This window comes from Felis catus, chromosome F2 (genome assembly GCF_018350175.1).
Source record: "Felis catus isolate Fca126 chromosome F2, F.catus_Fca126_mat1.0, whole genome shotgun sequence".
NCBI classification, from domain to species: domain Eukaryota; kingdom Metazoa; phylum Chordata; class Mammalia; order Carnivora; family Felidae; genus Felis; species Felis catus.
Window position 1 is genome coordinate 75,894,675 of NC_058385.1, and position 14,235 is coordinate 75,908,909.

Here is a 14,235-nt window from a genome sequence, read left to right on the forward strand (position 1 = left end):
CAGTTTGCAGGTGGAGGACAAGGACAGCAAGCCAAGGAATGCAGCGGCCCCTGGGAGCCGAAAACGCAAGGACCCAGATTCCCCTGTAGCGCTTGCAGAAGGGACTCAGCCTGCCGACGGCTTGACTGGAGCCCAGCGACACTCACTCCAGCCTTCTGGCCCACTGAATTGTAAGATAAGAAACCTGCGTTGTTTTAAGCCACTGAGCTGGCGGGGATTTGTCACAGCAGCAGTAGGAGACTAATACGCCACGGCAGTGATTTCTCAACGCGAATGAATAAATTGGCATTTTGATTTATGCTTCAGTTTCAGGGTATGTGGTTTAAACTCTCCACGGGCTGACAAAATCAGATTTCTGACTTTGCAGAGCTAAGCAGACTCTGCCCCCAGAAGTCCTCCCCCCTAACAGAGTGTGAGAATTATTACCGTGTCCTGAGAACTTCTGTTGCATTGAGTGCTTTGGGTACACAAGCTCGAATTCCCTCTCTCGCCCTAGGAGCTAGGAATGGTTATGTCCATTGTACAGAGGAGGTAACCGTGGTTCAAGTGCAGCCACACCACCTCAGAGGACGTGATCTGGATTTAAACCCTGTTCTGGGTGCCTAAACGCTCATGCTCTTTCCAGCACCCCTGGCTCTCCGACCAGCAGGGGGCGCCCAGAGAACAATCTGCCTGGTCACGTTGCATGAAGAAGAGAGGTTAGGGAGAAGCGGGACAGCAGGGTTCCCCAGCTTCGTGCTCGGCTGGGGCTTTTCCCATTCCCTAGGGACAAGGGGATGCAGAGAGCCCCCCCCCAACCTCCACAGTCTCCACTGTAGCAAAATGTCGCCTTTATACTCCGAAAGTCTGTTAACTGTTTTGCAAACTGTATACGGTTCCCTTTCCCTATGCTGTGTGTTCTTTCAAAGTCAATGCTTCTTATTCTGTTAAGTATTTCTCAATGGATGAGCTCCCTTAATTAATTTCGGCCAGGTGTGTTTAACCTGAACCAGGTGTGGTGAACCCGAAGGAAGACAAGGCAGCGAACAGATGGTCAGAGAAAGTGGACTAGGAGACTAACATCCCGAATAGCAGGGGGCCTCCTAGTCTACATAAAACCCTCCGTGGAATGTTCCTACCTGTGTGAAATCAGCACCAGCAAACTCGCTCAGTTTCTTCGTCTGCCTCCAGGAATGTGATCGATCTGCAGAACACAGTTGTTTTACCACGGTCTGCTACAGCGGGGCCCTATGACACGCCACATGTGACTGCCACTCCCTGAATCCCCCCAACTCGTGTGGTCACAGTGGGAGCTGGTCCCGAGGGTTGGGGTGACTTGCCCAGAATCATGGGACTGCCAGGTGGCTGGCCTAGAATTCATACCCAGGCTCCAGGGGCACGCCTTTCCAGCTGGGCGCCCGCCTCCTTCCTCTGTACCCCAGCTGTGCACGTCCTTCCAGCTGGGCCCCAGCTTTTCGATTCTGCCCCGCGCTTAGCCCAGGGCCCTGCATTTCTGACAAGCCCTGTTGGTGCTTCCTGAATAAAGCTGAGGTTCTGCACATGAGAACCATGGATGCCGATCTTTGTTCTCCAGATGTTCTGCAGGGAACACCCCACTTTCAGTGCCTGCTGAGCGGGGACATTCACCTCTGAAGTCATTCCATCACTTACGTTCGCAACCCGCCCAACAGGTGGCCTGCAGAGGCCTCGCAGCTTTGTTCCAGATTTTCCATTCAAACCCCCACACAGGTGGAGAGGCCCCTGATTCCAGCCAAACCCCAAATTGTCCCCCTCTCTCCCCTAAAGGAAAGAAGGAAAACGTGTCCTGTACCGAGGGCTGCCTGAGCAAATGCTGGAAAAAATGCACTGACTGCTTTCAAGAGCGGGAGCTTTATAGCTTCCGTCGTTTCATTTTCCTGCCAGGCTTAAGGAGACTCAGGGTTTATTGCTTTATCATGAGCCTCAGCAGAGATTTTGGCCTCCGGATCTCCCCCATTCATGGTAGGTCTGGTGAGTTCGGTTCAGTCTCAGGAACACGGGTTATGTGCCTACCACGCGAGCCTCGAGCCAGGGGGCAGGAGTGCAGATGTGGGGTGGGAATGTCTTGCCCCAGGGAGGGCACACTGTCTGGCCTGGGGGCTTGGGGGGGGCAGGGCACCAAACTCAAGGGTGCACTAGGCCGTTGCTGAGGGCCCTGGGGGCCCAGGGCACGGAAGGAAAGGCAGTGCCTTTCGGAACTCAGGCCATGTGAGCCCTGGTGTCAGTGGCCAGATGCTCTCCATGTGTTATGTGCACTGTCTTCCGCTCGTCCCCCCCGGCAGGGCAGCATTCTTCCCATTGCACAGAACGGGCACTGAGGCTTGGAGAGAGGAGGCAAGGCACCTGGGCTCAAGCCCCTCCCCGCCCCCCATTTCCTGCCTGTGTGATTTGGGCCACTTTCTCAGCCCCTCTGAGACTTAGTCATTCGAAAATGTGACCATAAGGGTCGTGAAGCTCAGTGAGAAACGCAGGCTCTCAAGCCCTAGGCCCCGTGCCCACCAAGGTCAGAAAACCCCGGGGACGACGGAAGCTCAGGGGCTTTAGGCTGAGTCCCAGTTTCAAGAGTAAAGGTGGGTTCTCCTGTCCCCCAGAGGAAATGCCTGCACGGATTGTGTAGGGGTGTGTGCCGTGGGTGTGTTCTTCATTGCTAACGTCCCCGGAGGGATGAGCGTCCAGCCCCGGCGGGCTCTGGGGGGGCCCCCCGCACCTGTGCTATCTATCACAGCCTTCCAAGCCCCGACCCCGCACCCCTGTCCCCCGCTGTCTCCGGAGGATGTGGCTGGAAAACTCATTGCCCGGGCTCTAAGAGACCCTCTGGCCCTGGGTTCAGCGAAGGTGCCAAACGGCCTGTGTGCGGGGGATGGATGTCTATTGATTTGGGGCGGTTTTTCTTTTACTTCTTTGTTTCTCTCATTTTATTTTGTTACAGCGATGGGCTTTCTTTCCACTGCCTCCGAGAGGACCCTCGGGAGACGCTGGCTCGGGGTCTTCCTTACTAATGCATGTCTAGCTCGGGGCTGCTTTGATGGATAGAGGCAATTTTCCTTGGAAATCGGCTGAGATATTGGCAGTTCTGAGGGACATACGTTCGTTCTTCTCAGAGGGCTTTTCCACGGGGCCTGGAGAGGCGGTGATGCCGTTCATAAGGGGGTGGGGGAAGCCGAAATAACAGGCAAGGCAAGGCATCTATTTTAGGTTTCTTACAGAGCTGTCCCCGACCGTATGGGTCTAGCCCACCCTCGGGAAGCCGCTCCTTTGGGAACACAAGGGACCTTGCAAATGGCTTGTTACAAAGGAGGGTATATGGAAGCTCACAGGCCCCCGGATCCAAGATGGCTTGGTTTTCAGCTGAGAGAGAGAGACTCCTGCTGATCGTCCCAGGCTGTGCCACCCACTGTGAAAGGTGCTGGGCAGCCGGGAAGAGGGGACCAGTCCCCAGGCCTACCCTCTCAGGGTTGATGGCTCTGTTAGGGGGATGTGCACAAAAATAGCCCTTTCGGGGCAACAGAGCAAGTTCATGGTAACTCCTACCATGCAGGCGGGGCTTATTATATGGCAATAGTACCTAATAAGCATGTAGTAATTCAAGTTCCCCCAGAACCCAGTGATACAGATATTATGGTCATCATTTCCACTTTGCAGGAGAGGAAACTGAGGCAGGGTGGTGAAGTAACCTGTCCAAGGTCATCACTAGTAAGTAGCGGAGCTGGGATTCAAATCCAGGCCCTCTGGGTCCCGCGCCTATGCTGTTACCGCTCTTTTCTCTGGCTCTGGCTCACCTCGGGAAACCTGGAGAACTCGGAGCTTCGAGTGGCACATTTGCTGGTACATTTGCCGCCTCTTAACTCCCAGATCCTTGTTTGGTCCGTCTTGTGCCCTTGCCCCGCCTCACTTCTTCTTGAAGCTTCCTCCTCCTTGGTGGCTCACCTCGTTGTGGCTGAAGGCAGGCAGGCTCTGCAGTCAGCAGGGTGCAGGGCTAACCTTGGTCTTCGTCCCAGAAGCGTGCGCTCAGCACACGTGGGCCTCCTCTGGGCTGGGCCCTGGGGAGACACTGCGTCTTCCAGATCTTGCTGTGTAGTTGGGGCGTCAGACCATAAACCAACAGGCGGATGTGCAGGTGGACGTGACATAGAGCGTTAAAACTGGCTCAGGTGGTCCACGGCGAGGGGCATCTGTTTTGAGTTCGATAACAGGTAAGCCCTCGCAGAGCAGTGATTTCGAAGCTGAGATCTGAATGTTAAAATGGAACCGGCCATGGGACGATCAGAGGGAAGGGCGTTTCGGGGAGAGACGCCTGCATGTGCCGACGCCCTGCGGAGGGCTAGGTGGGCGTGTGGATATGACAGTGGTCGGAGCATGGTGGGTGGGAGTGTGGCAGAGATGAGATGAGAGATTTGGGGGGGGGGTCATGCAAGGGCTCAGAGGTCATGTGAGGAGCAAGGGCCCTTTTTAAGTGCATTAGGAAGGCAGCAGGCAGGGGAGCCCCTTTGCTGCGTGTTAGTGGTCCCAGCATGTGTAAGGTAAGACTCGAAGGCCAGATAGTACAGCCTACGGATGGAGCCTGGATCCCACAATTGGAACAGGCATTCTACTCATTCACTTATTCTTCGTCCAGCAAACGTTTCTGGGGGCAATGGCCATGCTAAGCACTCTGCTGGGCACCGAGGATACAGAGTAGCCTGGGACACATCCCTGTCTTGAGAAGGTCCCATGCTACGGGGCCACGAGGAAACTACTGGCCAGCACTGATCAGCGGAAGTGTGAACGTCGGCCTCTCCCACAGGCACAGGACACAGGCAAGTTGGAGTCCTTTGCGTTTTCTTTAAAAAAAATTTTTTGGGGGAGGGACAGAGAACCCGAAGCAGGCTCTGTGCCGGCAGGCTGACAGCAGTGAGCCCGACGCGGGGCTCGAACTCACGGACCGTGAGATCATGACCTGATCTGAAGTCGGACGCCCAACCGACTGAGCCACCCAGGCGCCCCTGGAGCCCTCTGCTTTTAACGAGATGTGCCTGAGACAACTTAGAAAGTAAAAGTACTTTTTTGACAGTTAAGAATTCGTGATTAAAATAACAAATGATTACAATCCCGTGTAATCCACATTAATGGAACCACTGAATTTGGTTGGGGGGGGGGTGTCTTAGAGACAAGGTTGTCCTGGAAAATGAATAGGTTGTCATGGAGAGAAAAGACTTAGGGGAGGGAATCTGGGCAGAGGGAACAGAGGGCTGCTTCACCTGGGTGTCGGGAGCCTCTTAGTGGGAGCAGGGGTGCAAGGGAGGGCGATGAAGTCAAACATGGCAAAGAATCCTGTCGTCCCTCCATACAAATATTACAGCCTTGCATTCCCGCCAAGACCCTTTCACGTGCAGGCCTGTGCGTCCTGAATGAGCACAACTAGCCAAGTCCCCAGAAGCTAGAAACTTAAAGAGACCTTGCTGACAACTGGACCCCCTAGAGAAAAAACCCAAACCCAAACCCAAACCCAAACCCAAACCCAAACCCAAACCCAAACCCAGACCTACTTTCTTCCCTTCAACACCAACGTGTGTTAGCCTGCCCTCTGGTGGCCAAATGGGAAACGGCACGCCCCCAGGCCTGGAACACCACGTTCTAGGCTTAGCTCTGTGTACTTAGCAATGAACATGTTTATTGTGCTTACTTTCTGTACCTGCCATGGAGACCTGGAAAAGGTCACCTCTTTCACGATGTTCTCCTATACTTCCATCCACAAATGACTTCTGCCTCCCCTGTTATTACTCATCCACTCCTTTTTTCACTGATTCACCGAGAAACCACTTACTGGTGGGCTTTTCAACACCTGCCTGACACTCAAGGCGTCTGTGAGTAGTTCCCTTCTTCCCAGGCACACCATGAGTTTCCGGAAGGCAGAGAATCAGGTTGATTCCCATCGGTGTTTAACAGGCTTTCCATCAGAAAAACCCAAAGGTGGCCACTTGGGTCTCCAAGCGGCAACTCACACAAAAGGGCACGTACATTTCTTTCCCGAGCCTTTGCCTTTGCTGACCTTAGTGGAGGAAGCAGAAATCGGGACGAGGTGGAGTGGGTGCTGCCGTTGCTGATGCAGAGCCAGCTAACAGGTATTGTGTGCTCCATAGACCAGAGTGCGCTACATTTTTGCACTCAATGTATTCACCTGTCCAATGCAGATGATCGGACCTACCTCACAGCCAAGTATCTGAGCATCAGCTGAGTCACCGCGAATGACGTGTGGGCTTAGCGAGCGGCCTAGGACATGGCCTGTGCTGCCACTGCCTGGAAAGGGGAATATGGGAATTCCTCCTTTTGTGGGAATGTGATAGTATAGCGACTGCCTTACCCGTTTCCTGTGCAGATTAAATTTGATAATGCCTGGAAAGTGTTGGAACGGGGCTTGACATCACATGGGTGCCATCAGCCCAGCTCAGTGAGAATGAGAGGGGACAGAAGAGCTGTTAGAGATCGGGACGCTGAAGACGTGTGGACTCTCCACTGTGAAAACACGTTCTGAGACATTTGGGGTCAGGTGAACACGGACCGGGCATTGGAAGATGGGAAAGGGAGACGCACTCCCCGGGGCCATCAGCTCGACCCGGCTGTTGTGATGACCTTCTGTCCTTTGCCTTCGTGGCCACCGAAGTCTCGGCTTGGTCAGCTGCGTTGTCAGCCGCGAATCGGACAGTTATTTCCTGAAATGCCGGGACCAGTGCTTTTCCCAGATCACGCCAAAGGGCTCCCCGTGTGGGCTGGGGCACACCTGTAACCCCACTTGCACAGGAGACAACTCTGCCTTAGCCTTCGTTTCCTGCTTGCCCCAAACCCCAAGGTCAGCCAGAGGTGAGTGTGGAGGGTCCTCTCGGGTCTTTCCTGGGCCTGAGCACAGCCCTGTGCACACGAGTGGTCCTCTGGGTCTCCAGGGGGGATCTCAGAACTTTTCGAAGCCATCTGTGAGCATCGAATCCCCCTGATTTTCCTTTTAAGTTATTGGGTCCGCGTGCTGTTTCCCCAACCGTAACCACCCGGTCAGGCAGCTATCACGTTGAACAATTGCCACCATTCTTTCCCACAAACGCCCCAGAGAAACGTTTCTCCCCACTCGGCAGCTCTGAGTCTGGTCAAAGTAAAGACAAGTCCTGGAAATGGAGAGTGACAGTTCTCAGAGCTTTGGAGGAACTTCAGTCCCGCGCTGCCCCTCTTGGTGGCGTATGGGATGCTGCTTTTCACTGTGACTTAGGGCTGTTGGTGTTCAAACCTGCTGTGGAGCTGGAGGGACAGGGCGGGGACAGGGCAAGGTAAGATGCCACGTGGCCCCCCCTTTTTTTAAAACTGAGATTCAGCCATTTCTTTTAAACACAGGCGTCTCAGGTTGTTGCGAGCCTTTGGTTATTTCCAGAGTTCTGAAAAAAAGTAGATTCTGACCATTTTGCTGGTGCTTTCATTGCTTCTGTGGAGGGGGGGATATTGCCCACTGACGTCATCGTCCCAAGTGATTTTTAGCAACAATTAACTTATCCGCGTTGTGCTGGTGCGACCATTTGTTTCTTCTCTCCTCGAATGCCTAAATATTCTGCAAGAACATGCCCGTGCAAATAAGCCTCTTTGGACAAATCAAGAGAAAGGGTCTAGGGGGAACATCTCGGACGAAAGGACTTAAACAAGGGACGAGAGGAAAGTAAAAGCTACTCTTCTCTCCTTTGCTGCCCCCCCCCACCCCCCTTCTTCCAGATCCTTGGAGAAATTGCCGTAGATGCGGGGCTGAAACTAATTTCGCTTACATTTCAGAAGACCAAGGATGAGGCAGATATGGGGGAGATCCCAGAAGAACGTTTAACGAGTACACACTGTAGCCAGGGGGAGGGTATCCAGGGCATCCTCAAGCCGGCTCTTGAGGACCTCACGGCTTAGAAGTAAATTTAGAAACAAAGGTATGTGATTAGGGTACATGATGCAGGTGGCCTGACAGAGAAATCCTCAAGTCTCAGTGGCTCAACACACACACGTTGCTTTCTCCTTCACCTTTCTGATGCCGCCGTGGCGGGGCAGAGGTGGGCTCCTTCCACCTTGTGGCTCCTGGTCTCTGTGGGTCCTCTGAGTCCACTCCGCGTGGTGCGGTGAGTGGGGAAAGCGAGTCAGGACTGTGGGTGGGACGTCACAGTGGGTCAACTCCCGAGGGCTGCACCGGTTTGCTCACATGCCCCCGGCCGGAGGCGCATCATGAGGGCACACGTACGTGCAAGGGAGGCTGGCATTGCAGTTTGCATCTGTGGCTGGGAGAAGAGGAGAGAACGTTCTCCGCCCCCTCGGGCAGGTCAGCGCGTGGCCGTGAGGCAGGCTCCCAAGGGCTCAGTGTCTGGGGGGGGATCTCGGGAGGTTCAGAGTGGGAACATTTTCCGGAGTGACCCTCCTTCCAGCTCTGCCCCAATGGCCCTGGGCTCATGCTGTAGACAGGGTTACGGGACTTTAAAGTCCAGCCTAGGTATTGTCTTCTCTGGGAGAGTTTAGATTCACCCCCCTGAGCACTCATGGTGTCCAGGGCTCAGCAATACCAAAGCACTCTCAGGGATTACTTGTGTATGGGTGCGGATCTCAAACCCAAGGAGGAGAAGAGTAGCCAGGGATGGGCGGAATGAGTGAAGGTGGACAAAAGGTACAAACTTTCAATGATAAGATAAGTCGCGAGGTGTAACCTACAGCTTGGTGACCATACGTAATGATACTGTATCGTGGATTTGAAACTTGCTAAGAGAGACGATCTTAAAAGTTGCGACCACGAGAAAAAAGTTGTAACCACGTGTAGTGATGGATCTTAGCTAGACTCATCGCAGCGAGCATCTCACGATACGTACAAATATCGAATAGTTATGTTGCACACCTGAAACTAATAGAATGTTATATGTCCACTATATCCCCCCAAATACGCGTATATAGAAGAGAACCCCAGATCACTCGTATGGCACTAATATTTGGGAAGCAGTTATATAGAGCATTTGGGGCATGATATCTAGGTTTTTCTTTTTTTTCCTACTGCCATGGTCACGGCAAGTATAAACAAATCGAGTACTGTATAGGTGGATTGAAAAAAATAAAAGAAAGAAAGTACATTAAGCAAAGAGGGGATTTATCATGTTGTTGATACATTGTGTCAGGCAGGATACAATTGGGAGAGAAGAACCCAGCGCATATGAACAGGGCAGGTGTGATATAAAGAACCAGCGCATATGAACAGGGCAGGTGTGATATAAAGAAGCCTTCCTTGGAACAAGGGATTGGAGTAAGGGGGCTTGAGGAAAGTAAGAGAACCCGAAAGGGTGTAGCAAGAGGTCATATGAGAAGCAGCTAAGGTGCCTCATAAGAGAAGGACTCTTCTATCTACATAATCCCAGGGAAGAGTAGCTGGCCCTGTTGGGCTGGACACCATCTGCGAGCCAGAAGCCAAGGTCTTCTGTCCTTATCATCTTCTGTCCATCCTTCTTTTTTTTTTTTAAATGTTTATTTATTTTTGAGACAGAGGGAATCAGAGCGCGAGTGGGGGAGGCAGAGAGAGAGGGAGACACAGAATCTGAAACAGGCTCCAGGCTCCGAGCTGTCAGCACAGAGCTCGACGCAGGGCTCGAACCCACGAACCGTGAGATCATGACGTGAGCCAAAGTCAGACGCTTAACTGGCTGAGCCAGCCAGGTGCCCCATGTCCATCCTTCTTGACAGAGGACCTTAGATTCTAGTTCCATCCTTATATACACATATTGTTGGTAGATTTCAAATTGAATTCAATAATTCATGTTGGAATGATTAATTCAGTACTATCATGTGTCAGGAAGTTAGGGACTCAGGGGATTCAAGGACGACCCGGGCAGGCGGTCCCTGTCCCCTTGGACTTGTGGTCTAGTCGGGAGACACGTGAACACAGACTTAGGACATAGGTAGGTTCTAAGTGCTGGAGCAATCAGAGAGGGCTTCCTGGAGGAAGTGGCAGCTAAGCTGAGTCATAAGCAATGAATGGAAGTTAATCAAGAGCAGAGGTGGAGAATGACAGGACGAGCATTCTGGACAAGAGGAACAGAAGGTGCAAAGAGATAAATAGGAGATAAACAACCTCATTTCTTTGCTTAAAATCTTTTAGGGGATTTTCTGTGTCCTTACAGTTTGGTTCAAGTTCTTGAGCCTGTTCCCTGGGGCAGCTCACTCCCAAGAGGAAGAAGGGGGGCGAACTGAACTATGGATATCTGGTATTTCCCTCTAATTCACCAAGCGGGAGGTTCTCCCACAGCCCTCCCTCACCCCACGCGCAGAGAGGTGAGGTGAGGGCTTAGGAAAGCCCCTCTTCCTAGAAATCCCTTCCAACCAGCCTCCCCCCTGCCATCATCGCTTGGGCTCCCCATCTCCTGTGGGGGTTGGCTTGAACAAGGCACCACACACCCTCCCACACAACCCCTCGGGGGGCAGGGGGGCCCAGCCCCAGCTGAGGCAGAACCCGAACAGAGTCAGCTCCACTCATAACGAGGGTGGCTGTTAGAATTTGGTGAATCGCTGTGGCTCATGCTTGGTCCATTCCAGACAAGGATGCTTGTCCCACCTTTGCACAGACATCATTATCATCATTATTTTCATTAGTACGATTGCTCTTAGCATTTGGTGGCCGTCCGCTACCCAAAGAGCTACCAGGACGCCATCTGTAGGGAAACCCAGTCTCTTACAGTTTTGAAACAACAGCTTCCTCTCACTCTCTCCTTCCCTTTTCCCCCCACCTTCCTTCCTCCCTCTCCTTTTTTGTAATAAGGAAAATTTCCAAATCTGCAGGAGAGCAGAGAGAAAAACTTAATGAGTTCCCAGGCACCTACCAATCGGCTGTAGCAATGATCACAATCGTGGGCCCCATTTATCTACCCTTCGCACGGCTTTGTTTTTTACGCCCCATGCTGGGATATTTTATAGCAAATCTCAGACATCAAATTATTTCATCTGTAAATGGTTCAGTATAACAGATGAATTCTTTTTTTTTTTTAATTTTAATCTTTATTTATTTGAGAGAGAGAGAGAGAGAGAGAGAGACAGAGTGAGAGCAGGGGAGGAACAGAGAGAGAGGGAGACACAGAATCCGAAGCAGGCTCCAGGCTCCAAGCTGTCAGCACAGAGCCCGAAGCGGGTCCCGAACCCACAAACCGTGAAGTCATGACCTGAGCCGAAGTCAGGCGCCTAACCGACTGAGCCACCCAGGAGCCCCAACAGATGAATTCTTTAAAGGGTATAACCATGCTACCATCATCACTCCTAAAAATTAAAAATAATTTCTCAATATCCTCAAATACACAGAGAGCTTTCAAATTTCTCCGACGGACTACAAAGAAATCTTTTTACAATTGCTTTTGTTTCAATAGGTGCACACATCACATTTGTTTGACATGTTTCTAGGCTTCACTTCATCCTGGGTGATTCCTGTCTCTCACTCTTTCACTCGTATTCTCGTCAGTTTCTTATTAAAAAGAAGCCAGGTCATTTATCTTCTAGATTTTTCCATGTTCTGGATCTGATGGATTGTATCCTCACATATTCCTTTATCCTCCATATTTCCTATAAAGTGGGAATTAGATCTCGAGGTTTGCTCAGGTTCACATTCAATATTTTGGCGAGATAAAATGACATCCCCTTTCAGTTCTGCCCATCGAGGTTTTGCACAGTGCACAGCATTACGCTGGTTAGTGCTCTCGAGAGAAGGGCGAATTGGGTGGCTGCTGCTGTATTCACGGCGGAGGTGAGTTTGTGTGAGCACAGGCTACAGGTTATACCAGGCTGGTAATGAAGGGCAAGGCCAGGGCTGGTGGGCCTGCCCGTACAAAACGAACATGCGTTTCCCTCCGTGGGTGTCTTCTCACTGGGCATGTCTGCTCATGACCTCCTGCAGACTGACCGCACTGGGGGGACAGAGGCAGAGGCGAGGCTGAGGACCTGGCATATACATCTCCAGGGATAATCAGGCCTTTGCACTATGACACTGACTGAAGATCTTGCTGATGAAACGAAAGTTGCTGCAGAGACACGGGTGCCTGTGTCCATCACCATTTGAACGTTTTCCTCAGTCCGAGCCTGAGTTCCTCCCAAATGTGGATCCTGAGCGTGAGCTTGTGTGCACGTAGTCTGTTTAGGAAAGTGATCCTAAGGGTCTGGAGTGGGGAGGTGATAAGACTAATATGGGAAGAAGGAAAAGCCAAAGCAAGTGAGGAACTGGGCTGATTGGTGCTATGGGCCGTCCAGCTCAATCTTACTCCTAAGGATCCCCCTGGGAGAACCAGGTAGGGTGCATTTTGGAATTTTCTGCCCAAGGTATGAGAATAAGAGTGGTTTATCCACTGGCTGTGGTCTTCCATTCATGAAGGGTCAATACAAGGAAGGGGTGTTCACACGCATCTTCGAGGTTGCACGTGCACCAGAATGGCTAAGTCCTCAAACACGCCCCCTAGAGGAGGACATACAGAAAACGAGAGTTCCATGGGTCAGCCGGGGCAAAGCGCTGTCCAGATGCACCTGTGGGCTTGCTGCTGTTGGCTACAGCGATGTCATGAGTGAAAAGGTGGGCCAACACCATATGGTGGGTGTGTTGGGGAACCCCAAGGCCACCCTCAGGTTGGATGACTCATCGGAAGGACTCAGAAAAGGCGTTGCAGTCGCAGGTATGGGTTATGACAGTGATCAGATACAGATTAAATCAGCAGAGACAAAGGCACCGAGGGCAGGCACCAGGAGGGAGTTTCCAGCTCTCCTTTCCCAGTCGAGTTCCACGGACAGTTTAATTCTCCCAGCCACGTGTGATGGGGGACGACGCACATGCCCGCTGGCGAACCAGGGAAGCTCATCCGAGCCTCCGTGTCCAGGGTGTTATGGGGCCGACGCACCTGCAGTCTGACGTTCACCGTGCACTCTCCAGCCTCCTGTGCTAACTGGACTCTGGCGGCTGTCAGACCTTCCCAGCCATTGTTCAGGTTTTAGAGTATTTTCCTGCGAGGCTTTAGGGTGGACGCAAAGTCTGAAGAGAGACAGCCACGCTGCCTGCCAATGCTGCCACCGGGCTGCAGGAGCCCCCCGCCCCCCTGACATTTCCCTTCTCCTCTAATTGTTGCCCTTCATCTGGCTTCAAACCTGCCCAGGTCGGGAACCAGGACGCATAGTCATCCCCCCCCTTTCCTTTCTCTCTCTCTTCTCCAATGCTATACTATGCGATGGCTATGCTTGCATTTTCTCCCCCAAATGCCTCCCCACATTTCTCCTCTCCATTTTCAGGGGCAGGCCCTGTGGATACCCTCTAACCCGATCTCTCTTTTTCCTCAAACCCTCCTTGCTGGGGTCCCTGGGGGATTTGCAAGCAGACCAAAGCATGGTTCTGTCTCAAAAGTTGCAGTGGCTCCCTACCGCTACCCAGCTAACTTCATGTTCTTCAGACAGCCTTCTAGGTCCTCAGCGATCTGGTCTTAATCAATTTCCGTAGGCTTAGACTCACTTCCCTCCCAATCTTCAGTGAGAACAACTTGCCCTGTGCCTGAGACCCATGCTTCATGTTGGCCACTCTACCTTCCCGGGCATCCGTTTTCTTCCAAGCCTGTTCAAAGAGTGGGGGCGGGGGTCTCCCTGGCGGCTCAGTGTCGAACTAGGTTTCCTCCTGTGTGTCCCTGGAGAGTGTTGTCTTGTTTGTACTGAATTTGGACTTTAAAAGGAAAAAGCCACCCAGTGTTGCTTGTGTGGTTATTCTTCTCACCAGAGGACCCCGTATGGTGGGCAGGTGTTTTCAGAGCACAGAGCAGAGTTTGGGGTTAGCTCTGGCTGTGACACTGGGCTTTGCCACCTGAGCTCTCTGTGACCTTCCTCGGGTGCCTTGCCCTCTTGCAGGCTGTAGTGTCCTTCCTGGGAAGTGGGGAGAATGACCCGTGTTACGAGGATTCGTATCTGTATTTACATGCCCACCCTTCACTAGAGCATGGGCTCTTCAGGAGAGAGACTGGCACCATTGAAACTCCAGGAACTTGTTCATTCCCACACGAGCTGCCGTGCTTATAAATGGCAGGCAGAAAGGGAAATGGAGAACTGGATTAATCCATTGTGGGGCCATGGCATCTGGCTGCATTGTTCTGCCACGGCTAGCAGTGGGTGCCACACGGTCTGGCACATTGTTGCCCACTTCTGCAATAACCTCTCTGTGCGTCCAGGTCCCTGTGGGCAAGGGCACAGTGG